At 44.0% G+C, this 12,185-nt stretch overlaps 1 protein-coding gene across 1 annotated transcript in view; it reads right to left on the bottom strand.

Annotated features, from left to right (window-relative positions):
• Positions 1–8,948, bottom strand: part of LOC147666352 (uncharacterized) — a 406,262-nt gene extending 397,314 nt beyond the window's left edge. The window contains exon 1 of the mRNA XM_086949103.1: positions 8,854–8,948. The gene's annotated coding sequence lies outside the window, so the exon portion shown is untranslated. The remainder of the gene's footprint in view (positions 1–8,853) is intronic.
• Positions 8,949–12,185: the final 3,237 nt, after the last annotated feature.

The raw sequence follows: 12,185 nt of genomic DNA, 5'->3' as shown, positions 1-12,185 counted from the left end.
AGTCCAGTGAGGACCTTTTTTCACAATCCGGGACAGGCTGATTTCCTCCTATGTTATAATGCTCTTTCGTAATGTCCCATTGATAGTTGTTCGTTTTCACATGCACCACTCTGCAACATTTAGTATTCGATTGCTGTATTGCCCGACCGGCGTAGAGTTACCGCGCCCCATGGTGTACACCACTGTGGTTCTCGTTGTTTTGATGTTGCACTTTGTTTTCCCAGATCTGCAATTTCTGCTTAGACATTCATCCTTCAAGTGCACTGATGGTTATGTTAGGGGCTGCCTCTTCGTAGTGAATGAGAGTTTGGGTGGGGGATTTTTTTTTTAATGATGTTTCTTTCAGTTTGCATAAACTGGAGACTATTTGGTGGATTGTGATGCATGCAGGTATCATTTTGATAATTTTTATGCAGTTAAAATGTTACAGCTAGGAAATGTGCCTGGTCCTTCTGGGCTTTCACTATTGACATGGAATTTGCGTGGCCTGGATAACACCAGGAAGTGTAGGCAGGTGCTGAATTATGTAGCCCGACACAAAATTGATGTCCTTTTTATGCAGGAGACCCACCTGTCTGGCTCAGATGGCAGCTCAATGGCATCTGGCTGGGGCCCACATAGATTCTATTCCAATTATAGTAGATATGCACACGGGGTCTCAATATTTTTTCATAAAAGAATTCAGTTTGCACATTACAACACGTACCAGGACCCTGACGGCTGCTTTTTAATCATCACTGGACTGCTGCTGGGACACAGGGTCACTTTGGTAGGAGTTTACGGCCCGAACACTGACTCCCCTTCCTTTTTTTATTCTTTACAGACTCGCCTCCATTCAATTAACACTGGCCTTCTGATCATGGGCGGATGGATCATGATAGGGACAGCACATCCACCTTCCCTGACACCAAACCCTGTGGCCGTTCTGCCCTGCAGGAGCTCTGTGCGCAGTACTCTTTAGTTGATGTGGAATCCCATCTGCACTCACTGCATCCTGCTTTCACTCAGTACTCTGATCATTCCCCGGTGGTCCTGCAACTACGCATTCCCCGAGCAGGTGGTTTTGAAAGGCAGTGGCGATTCCCTGGCCCCACCTTGATGGACCCCGTTTTTAACGAAGAAGTCCGTCAGGCAATTGAAGATTACTTCAAATTGAACACCGGTTCTGTCGATACATAGGCGTTCTTATGGGAGGGCTTTAAGGCATATATCCGCGGGGTTTGCATCTCGAAGCATGCATGTGTACTGCGTGATCTGCGCTCTACTTTGGATCGTCTTAAGAGGCATATCGCGGCTGTAGATTGCGAATCGCTCGACGATCCCACCGACTCTCGTAAAGCACGCCGCCTTGAGCTATAATAAATAATTAAGCCATTTTTAGAGCGCCTGGTTACACACAAGAATGTGTCCCCGCGCTAAAATTGCTGCTGCTCCCAGAGAGACAGAAGTCCAGAAGCGAGTGGCCCAAGTCAAAGGAACAAGAAAGCTTTATTTGCGTGGGAACTCCTATGCTATGCATAGAGTTCATTGACGCGGCACATAGGGAACTATCCTTTCTCAACAAACACAGTGTGGCGCGTCGATATGGAGAGGGAGAACGTCCGGGTAGACTCCTAGCTAACACTCTGCGCCCCAATCGAGGTCCCGCGTATATCATCTCAATGACTGGACCGGACGGCTCCACGTTACACTCCACCCCAGATGTGTAAGAGTTGTTTCTCTCCTATTACAGATCCCTCTATACTTCCCGTCGGTCCGGAGATACCGGCAACCAAGAAGCTTATTTATCCGAGGTGGCCCTGGTTTACCTGGAACGTTATATGCATGACTTCCTTTTGACTCCCATCACCCCGATAGCGTGGTTGAGGCCATTGACTCTGCACGCTAGTTCGGCTCCCGGTCTCGACGGCTTTTCGGCTGATTTTTATAAGGCTTATAAGGACATATTGTACCACGTCTAGTGGAGGTTTACGCCGAAGCTCTTTAAGCAGGTATGCTCCCCACAACGTTCCGTGAGGCGGTGATCATCCTCTTGCCTAAACCCGGGAAAGATCCAATGCTCTGTGGCTCTTACAGGCCGCTATCCCTGTTGAATTTGGATTATAAAATCGTGGCTAAGGTCATAGCCATCAGGCTGTCTTTGATGGAATTCATTATCTCCCCGGTACAATCTGGCTGTGTTCCACTTCTCTCAATCTTCGGACATTGTTCACAATTTTATAAAGAATTGAGCCTTCTACCCCCGCCACTGCTATTCTACTAGATGCAGAAAAAGTGTTCGATTCTCTTGAATGGCCTTTTTTCCTTTCTGTCATGCGCCGTATGGGCATGCAGGAGTATTTTGTTGCGACGGTGGCGCTATTATATCTAAACCCTTGGCTCGCCTGCGCCTCAATAGCACTTTGTCCTAGCCCTTTCCTCTGTCACGCGGCACGAGACAAGGATGCCCCTTATCCCCTCTTCTCTTTATTTTGGCCATGGACTCTTAAGCTAGACAGCTCCAGGAAAATCACCTACAACGCGGGTTACAGTTTCGCACTGGTCCCCTGTTATCTATGTATGCAGACTACACAGTTCTTTATGTTCGAATGCCCCAGGTCAACTTGACCCCCTTAATTCGGGAAATGGTCCGGTTTGGTGAGTTTTCAGGGCTCCATATTAATTGGCACAAATCAGTTATTTTTCCCCTTACAGCTGGCACTAAGCCCTTGCAATGTGAATTTCTATTGGAATGGTGCGATGATTCGGTCAGATATTTGGGAGTCCATATTCACCTAGACACCGGCTCAATGATCCGCCTGAACTATGGCAGAGCGATTAGTTCATTAGAATCGCAGGTCACGAGGTGGTTACGGCTGCCCCTGTCCATGGCAGGCAGAGTTGCCATCATTAAAATGGTGGTCCTGCCCTGATTTCTGTATTTTAATATTCCCATTCCCCTCACCAAAGCCTTCTTTTCACAACTTCGCTCTGTATTGTTACGCCTAGTCTGGGGAGACAAGATGCCTCGGGTCAGCTGGAAGATTCTGACCCTGCCAATGGACAGAGGCGGTCTTGGAGTCCCAGATTTTTACCTGTATTATTTGGTGGCACAGTGCTGTTATGCCTACGCCTGGTTCCACCCAGATGCGCGCATTCCATATTTAAAGCCAGACGCGGATCTGGTACTCCCGCGGCAACTTCTCACTACTCCCCACAGGTTTCCCTCAGGAGCACCAGGATGTTCAGACTGTTTTCACTACTTGCTGGGCCTGGTGCAGGTTACGCAGACTCCTGGGGCTGGACCTATTATTTTCCCCCGCATTACCCTTCCCCAATTCCTCCCTTCTTTCGATCACCGGGGAAACATTGGTAAAGCACACCCTGGAGAAATTCCATGTGTACACTCTCGGAGACTTGTTTCCAGACGGCCATGTATTCTCAATATCAGAAGATGCTCGCTTTAGTGAACGTTCTTTTATGGACATGTTCATTCTGACCCAGGTGCGCTCCACTCTGAGGGCCAGGTTCCCATCCTATCCTACGGCCCCGGTTGAGGCCTCCCCCCTCACTCTATTGATACAGAGCCCTGATGGGGCGCACCAAATTTCTAAACTTTATCGACAGTGTGGAGCTCTCAGGACAATGGACTACTCTAGGGTCCGGGCGGCTTGGGAGGTTGACTTGGGTGGACCGATTTCAGATGACCAGTGGGAGCATTGTTGTAGAGCCACCAGTGACATCTCCTTGAATAGTAGACATAAATTACTTCATTTCAAATTCCTCCGTTGGATGTATTTTACACCCACCCATTCTCATAGAATTGACAACTCCAGACCACACCATTGTCATAAATGTTCGGCTCCCTTTGCTGACTTTGCTCATCTCACCTGGACCTGTCCTAAGGTCCACCAGTACTGGTTGAGCGTGCACTCCACATTAGGAGACATTCTATCTATGCAGCCTTAACCCACTCCCGAGATTGCTCTTATCGGTTTTGTGGTCAACTTTCCCAGGAAGGTCCGGAAGCTTGTTGCGTTGGGCTTCCTGCTGGCCAAGCGGGAGATTGCACTGTTGTGAGGTGGCAGGCGTGCCCCCACGATACGTTCCTGGTTGAACAGCATGGCGTTCTGCAATACCAACTGTGAGGAGTTCAGTACTCTGCTTCCCAGCTCGTCCAGACCAATTGATATTGGGGCCCGTATAGAGACTATAATTCCCGGTGTAATGCAGCACACATACCTCAAACGCAAGCTGGCTTCACCCCTGAAGGTATTGGCTAGATTTTTGTTATCATTGACATTTGATGGCGAGATTGTTTGTTATGTCTGTGTGGATTATGTTATTTTTATTCATTGATGTGTAAGGTGTTTTGCCCACAACACGGTATTAGTTGGCGATATCTTTCTTATCTTTCTGCTCTTTCAGATATGTATTACCTTTTTATTTTCTCCAATTGCTGAAGCATTCCACTGCATTGTAGTTATTAAATCATGTATTTTACTCTGCTAAAACTGGAAAATAAAGGTTTAAAAAAAAAAAAAAGTATATTGAGCATGACTCGCCACCGAAGGGTTATCTTGCTGTTTTTGCAATCAGGAAGAGGAAAATCTCATTCACATTTTGTGCATCTGTCAACCCCTACGAGCTCAAAGAATTTTCTGGCCGAGACCAATTTGGCTTCTTCTTAATATCAGGACATGACAAGAAGCACTCAATGCATGCATGAGGGGAGACTCACTTCAGATGGCGACACGTTTTGTAAAGTTTCACAGAAATTAACTCCTTGACCTTACCATCTGACCAAGTCTGAGCTTTATCACCTCTAAGTGACATTTCTCCTGTTCCTTTTTAACCAACAAACCCACTGTCTTTTTAATAGACTTGAAAATATTTTTAACGGTCAATTCCAAATGTGTATATTGCAATGATTTTAATTAATTGTGCAAATAAATTTTACTTACTTACTTGGCACAGAAGCCTTCTGATAATAGGCCGCAGGCACAGTAACATGCCCTAAAACAGTTCCGTTTTGAGTAACTTTCTGATGATTTTTAAAAAAAGTATGTGAACTGTGAGAGCATGCCAGTAAAAGGGCGATAGGGCTTGTTTGAGTTATTGGTAGTTTGGAGAAGTGAAGACTATCAAGTTCAGTTGTCTAGCATCAGCATATTGGTGAATTTTGATGCGGTTATTGGTGCAGAGCCCCAAGGGGCTCCAGAGTAGAGGATGAAGATGGCAGGGGACACAATGGAGCCACAGGGGGTCCCTCGGGTGGCATCTACTGGGATCTGGAGGTGAACAAACTGGAGTTGGTTAAAGGGTTAGAGGAGAACCAGTGAAAGACCCTGTTGGTGAATCCAGTTAGAATCCTGGGTGTGGATTAAGATTGGATGGTCAACAACGAAGGCAGAGAAGAGGTTCAGCAAGACCAGGTGCCAGGGATCATTCTTCATGTGTAGTCAGAAGGAGGACTTCTATGATGTGTAGAGTAGAGGTCTCTGTGCTGAAGCCATGATCTGAAAGCAGACTGGTAGTTGTACAGCATATGCCAAGAACTGATGTGTCAAAGTGGACTGCAGTAGAGCTTATACTACTTTTCCAATGATTTGGACTGGAGGATGGGTGAGTGAGTGAGTGAGTTATCGGCCTGTAAAACTGGCGAGACAATCAGAATCTAGTGTAGGTTTCCTTATGAGTAGAATCATCTAAATTGTCTTAAAAGCTTCTGGGTAGATGCCTTGAGTGAGAGGCGTCGACAATGGCAAATGGGATGAGAGCTTTGCAGAAGGCAGCTTTGATGAAACATCTTCATAAGCAGAAGTTTTCAGAGAATGGAGTATGTTGGCAAGATCTACAAGAGACGTTCTGAATACTGTGTCTCCTATTCTGGTTGTTTCTCTGCTTGAGTCGCATGTGTTAGTCCATCAATAAAAATGCTTAACACGTACGATTAATATGTTGCATCGTTGGTTTATATTATGTTCTGCAATGTGATAACCAAGTTTGTGTGAATATATTTACAACACTTAATCTAAACACGGACGGCTTCATTTTATATTCGCTTGCTATTGCTTTCTACCAGTTTATAGAAGATTGGCAACTATTGGCCTCATTTATTGTTTTTCAACCAAACAGTATCGACTCATGTTTGAAAACTTAATTGCATCAAGCTGGATTAGTTGGCCTAAGGAGACACAGGGCTCAAATCTAAACCCCTGAATACAGGCCACTGCTCAAACCAAGGACAGCAACATCCGTCAGGGGGAGGTGGCCAACCAAACAAACTCCTCATAAGACCCCCAGCTATGGCCCCTCAACACAAAGCGAATAGGATTCTGTACCCAGCACATGAAAATGTCCACGCAAAAGCTGACCACAGTTACACAGCAGCAGATAAAGTCAGAAGGCTAATCATGAGCCCCAAGAACTGAGATCAACTTCTAGAAGAGTTCTGCAACTACCACTGGAAGCAAACCGTGTGGTAATAATCTTGAAAACTTGCCACCTCTGCCAGACGATCGATAGGAAGAGACATCAGCTGAAAAATAAAGCAATACACTAACTAGTAAAAGCTAGGAACTGGCATAGCTGTGAGAGCCTTTTTATGAGCATAAATTATCTTCAAGATGTTACCTGCGTCGGTCCGTAAACAAAAGAAAGGGACTGGAGACTGCGAATAACTTAAAATACATGCATGTGGTTGGGTCTCTTCTAGATAGACCCGTTGGGCCTCGTTTCCAAAATGTCACCTAAACCGCACAAAAATGTGATAATACCCACGAGTGACAAGGTGGACATTGAAATGAAAAAATAGGACTGGGCATAGCACAGAGGATGCCACCCACCACACCAAAGAATCATCCCACCTAAAGGCGATAGATGACATCTCCTTGTGGCCAGAGTTTGAAAACATAGAACCAACGGATACACCCGTGTTTTCAAAAGCGTTTTTAAGAACGTGGCAGACCTCCTGAATAAGGTGCAAAATAATTATCAGCTTGACACTGTAAAGGGTTACAACATAGTGTCTTCAAGAAACCTGGACCAGGGAGACATTGCAAATAGATGGGCAGGGGGTTCTGTCCACATTCCAGCTAGCCATTTGCAAGGGCGGCATCATAGAGTTGGCCTGCTTTCATTAACAGCAACTAATCTGACAAAAAAAGTTAGTAACATGTACCTTGAGTCCACTCACTTTCAATTCATTGACCTATATTAATCAAATACCATGCTGGTTATGGTCAACTTCTATCGCAACAATTTTATCTTTGGTAACACTGACATAGCTAGCCTACTTGAACGTTTTCTCAGTAGATTTCTAAATGATCCTAAAACGTAAATCACTATTGTGGGAGGGCGATTTTAATTGCACATTATGCCCCTTTCCAAAACAAACACATGACAAGTGAAGGGAGATGATACAGGGTACCAATGTCATTTTGACCACAATCCTTGTGGTGACATTTTTAATTCCATATTGTCCAGATTTTTCCTCCTCCATACAATAGGTCTTATCACACAGCCAACATCGGATCAGATAGAATGCATAATTAGGTGAAGGTAGTCTTATTGATGTTATTGCCTTTCAGATAATTGTAAAGCAAAGGCTCTAGACTTTACAAATGTGCAAAAACATCTAAGTGACGATCTCCCTTTGGCCAGCTCCTTTGAGACAGACCAAAAAAACTCCACCTTTTATTCCAATAGCCTACAATAGGAACAAGGGAATCATGCAAAAATGGTGAACAGTGAACCCTGACGTTATCCTGGGGGAACTGGTAAAGACAAACAAGGAGTAGAGTCTAGCTTCCTTAAAGTGAACTTAATCCAAAAAGGATGCTGGAAGCTTTCGACGGTATAATCCAATCGATTAACTAGTTACTCTGGGTTGAGAGAAAACCGGGAGCCCCTAATTACCAAAAATGGTTGAACAGTAACTGCTTTAACTCATAGCAACCTGGGCTCTGCCGTGAAACAGAAACCAAGGGACACGGGGTTGGTAAGGCTGTGCAGCAAACTATATAAACAGGCAGAACTTGCTGCATTCCTATTAAGGCTGTGTAGGAAACAACATAAACAGGCAGAACTTGCTGCATTCCTATTAAGGCTGTGCAGGAAACAATATAAATAGACAGAACTTGCTGCATTCCCTTTTATCCTATCAGTTATACACTCAAGCTCGGAAGGAATTTATAAAACTGTTAAGGGAGGGTTCGGAGCATTAGACAATGGAGGCCGCCTCTTTATTGCCTTCAGCTCCTCCAAACAGAATATATACGACTAATGATGTACAAATACATCTCTTCAACGGTGCACCGAAGGAATCAACTGGGGTAACTATCTGTGTAATGTTCGCCATAGAGGTTTGAGCTGAATAGGTTATGCATGTTATTTAGATTAGCCCTATGTAGCTGCTTAGTTCCCCATAACAAACTATCCCACGACTATCACCAGGATTGCATCTCTTTTTTAAGGATGCACATGAGCAATTCATATGTTATTGCTGTATTATATTACGTGAATGAGATTGGATTTGTACCTTCTATGGATGCAGTCCATATAGAAAACCTACAGTCCGCTGTTACATGCAACGCTGTGAGTACCCAAACTAGATTACATCAGTAGGATGCACTTTACTCTCTAATAGTTACCATATTGCTAGGATTAGAAGGTCGCATGTTCGCACTTCATATTTGATCATTTTATCATACTGTATAATTGAGACTAGATTTGCACATTTTAAGGATAGTTTGGTTTAATCACAGAGAAGTCGCATAGTTTGCTGTAACCTGTGACTACCCAGCCAACTCACTACCCGAACCTGCCCAGGCCAGCTACGGGCAAAGGGGGTACACCACAGGCTACTCTCACCTGTGCCACCAGCTCGCATACAGCAGCCCCCACACCGGGGGTCGCACACGGGTCAGCTGAGGCCTGCACGCGCAGAGACTACACCCAGAGATCATGAGGGCCAGCACCTCCTCAGCTCTATTTATCAATTCTCCAGCGGGGTCAAGGGACATGGAGCGGTGCGCAGCTGGTGATTGGCTTGTCGTAGGGCAGTTGGCAGCAGCAGTAGCTGTTGATTGGCTGAGTGTCAGGAAGTTAGTTGCACGCGGAGCCGACCTAGAAAGTTCTCAGGACGCTTCAGTATGGGACGCAGCTGTTGATTGGCTCAGACTTCGTTGGCTGACTGGAGTCTCAGCTGCTGATTGGCTAAGTGTGAAGGTTGGTTGCGCGGAGGCGGGCCGCGCACGTCGTCAGGACGCCTCAGGGGTCTCGGAGACCGTCCTGGGGCTCAGGGCGCTCCCCTCCCGCCGGGTGTCAGCTCGTGCCCCCGGGCCTCGGACCCCCAGCCGCAAAAGAATCCCATCCTGTACAGGTAGGAGCTTCCCTGGCATTTGTAGACTTAGACATTGTCGAGGGAGACATTTGAGCGCGTTTTACATTGCTTCCCTCCAGAGTGAACCAATCGTTGTTTTGTTTTCCTTCATTTTCTGCCGTTGTGTGTAAGAGTTTTGCCAGCTGGCTCGGTTGTCACTCTCGCAAGTGCCTTTTGCTTCGCCGATCCCTTCCATCCAACAGAACTGAGCCACTTGCAGCTTTGATTATTCGTACAGCATCAGAGAAAACGGAAAGACCTTTTTTTTCTCTCTCCAGTAGGAAACTAAAGTCAATGGATCTAACAGCATACGTTTTGTCATTGGGCCCTGTAAGAGTAGACTGGTTTGCTGCCACTCATGCCTAAACTATTTCAAACATTTTACACTGACAAACTTTATTTTTGGGAATAAGGACTTTAATCAGGACGAACTTGAGATCTGGGTTTCCTCTTTATCAATTAAAAGAAAAAAAACAGTGGTAGAGTGCGGAGGAAAACAAGAAGCCAATATCTTTTTTTCTTTATACATTTATCCACAGGAACTCTGCTGGCCACGGCAGATCGAATACTTTATTTAAGAAATCTGTTCATCCTGTCAACCTGACCATTTGAGGACGGTGAGTATAATCCACCCTCAACTGTCTTGTATGATGACTAAGTCCTTTATCTTTGAAGAAACAACATGTTTTCCATTATCAGTTACCAAATCCGTTGGTGGTCCTTCTGCTTCAAATAGTTTGCTTAAAAATGTAATGAGGATGAAGGTACTAGTGGGAACAAATAAAAAAAACTAAAAAAACTCGGAGAAGTAATCAATTAAAACCATTTAAAATTTTTGACTGAATGCTGAATTTTCAAATGGACCAGCAAAGTCTAAGAAGAGTTTGGGCCAAACTTAATAAGGAAAGGAAGCAGTGTGTAAGGGTGTCTGGTGAGCACTCCAATGTTTTTCTGAAATTAAACAGGTGCTGCATGCAGATACCCAATTAGCAACCTTAAGGCCACCAAAAGAGTTGTTTCAAATTCTTGAAGATGGCTCCTACCCCTAAATGTCCTTGATGGGCCTCTTCAATGAGTTTGATTCGAATATTAGATCGGGGAATAGATGCATCATTACGTAAAATAATCCCATCCACAATTGACAGTTCACTTTCAACCTGTGCAAAAGATCTGCGTGGTGCTGGCAGTAATCTTACCCTGGGCCAGTTTTTTTTGTATTATTATTATTTTTTTAACAAAATCTATAACGGTGAAGTGTTGTCACATCTCAAGGCAGACAACCATTCCTTACAAGAGCTCATACCCGAAGAACCTAATGTGGCATCCAAGGTAGCTAACACAGATTCAACTTCCTCACAACCTTCAGATTGGTCATCAACCTGATACCCTTGGACACAAAATCTGCTCATGATGTTTGCCTCCAGGTATGTAATCAACTGTGAAATGTACTCATGCAAATAAGAAAGTAATCTGAATAATCAACCCAAGGCTTTTCCTGACCCATTGCTATTCGGAAAGTGCATTAGAGGTTTATGGTCAGGTAATAAATTAAATGTCATGCCCCGTAGAAATGTTTTGAATTGCTCTGTGGCTCATGAGCAAGCTAATGCCTTCCTCTCTATGGTGACTCTGAAGATTTTAACAAGTGGGAGACGAAAGCCACAGTATGCTCTCTCCCATCATAAAACTGTGAGAAAACCGCTCTGGTACCAATTAAACATGCATCTACTGCAAATATACAATTGATTCTAGGATTAAAGGAGGGCAAAACAGGTGCATTAATAATTAGGTTTTTGATTCTAGAGAAGGACTTCATTGGTTGCTTCTTTCCAAGGGTAATATACTCCTTTCTGCAACAACTTTCCAAGAGGTTGCACTTCTACAGCACAACCTTGAATGAATCTTGAGTAATACTCATTCAAAGAAATGATCTCTAAGTGTCCTTGTTTTTTGGTGGATTCACATCCTGAATAGTATTTCCCAAAGTAAATGTTGGTTTTATGCCATTTCCAGAAATGTGATGGTCCAAATAGTCTAAATCCTGCTTTTAACACACAGCATTTCTCAGGTTTGAGTGTTATACCCACATCTTTAAAAGTCTAAAAATTTAAGTATGACTTTGTGTTGTGTAACTGTGCTGGAAAAGAGTAGTACATTGTCCTGAGTGCCTGGTATGCAAGATCACACAGTATCCATTAATTTCTGAAATATGCTCACTGCAGATGCAAGACCGAATGGTAAGTGTAAAAATATGTAAGCTCCCAAAGGAGTAACAAATGTGGTGAGGTCTTGTGACTCTGACGCAAGTATGATCTTACGCTATGCAGAATGCAAGTCTAAAAGTATAAAATATTTGGCAAAATTTATATTTGCTAACAAGTCATATATTTTGGGTAATGGGTGGCAGTCTACTACGAGGTTCTTATTAAGAGAACGTAAGTCTATATAAACTCTGATGTCCATATCAGTTTTTTCGAACTATGACAATGAGACCTACCCATGCTGAGGAGTCTGTGTGTGCAATCCCATCTCCGTTGACTAAATTATAAAGCAGTTTTTTTTAGCTCCAACCTTATGGATAAAGGTGCTGGCCTGAATTTGTGGGCCACCGGAAAAGCATTTTTCTTCAGCTTTATTCTATGATCAAAATTGTTAATATTTCCAATACGATTTGTAAAAACTTCTGGTAGTCTTTTTTTAAGTTCAGACAAAACACTATCACTATTTTCAGTGACTGAGGCTACACCCATTGTGTTCACCATAACTGGAATTGGGGCACCAGGAGCCAGCATCAGGCCCAACTTAGCTAAATCTTGTTAAT

The sequence above is a fragment of the Lissotriton vulgaris genome, unplaced genomic scaffold (assembly GCF_964263255.1).
Source record: "Lissotriton vulgaris unplaced genomic scaffold, aLisVul1.2 SCAFFOLD_832, whole genome shotgun sequence".
Taxonomy (NCBI): domain Eukaryota; kingdom Metazoa; phylum Chordata; class Amphibia; order Caudata; family Salamandridae; genus Lissotriton; species Lissotriton vulgaris.
The sequence above is the reverse complement of the archived record's forward strand: the minus strand, read 5'-3'. Positions and strand labels throughout refer to the sequence as shown.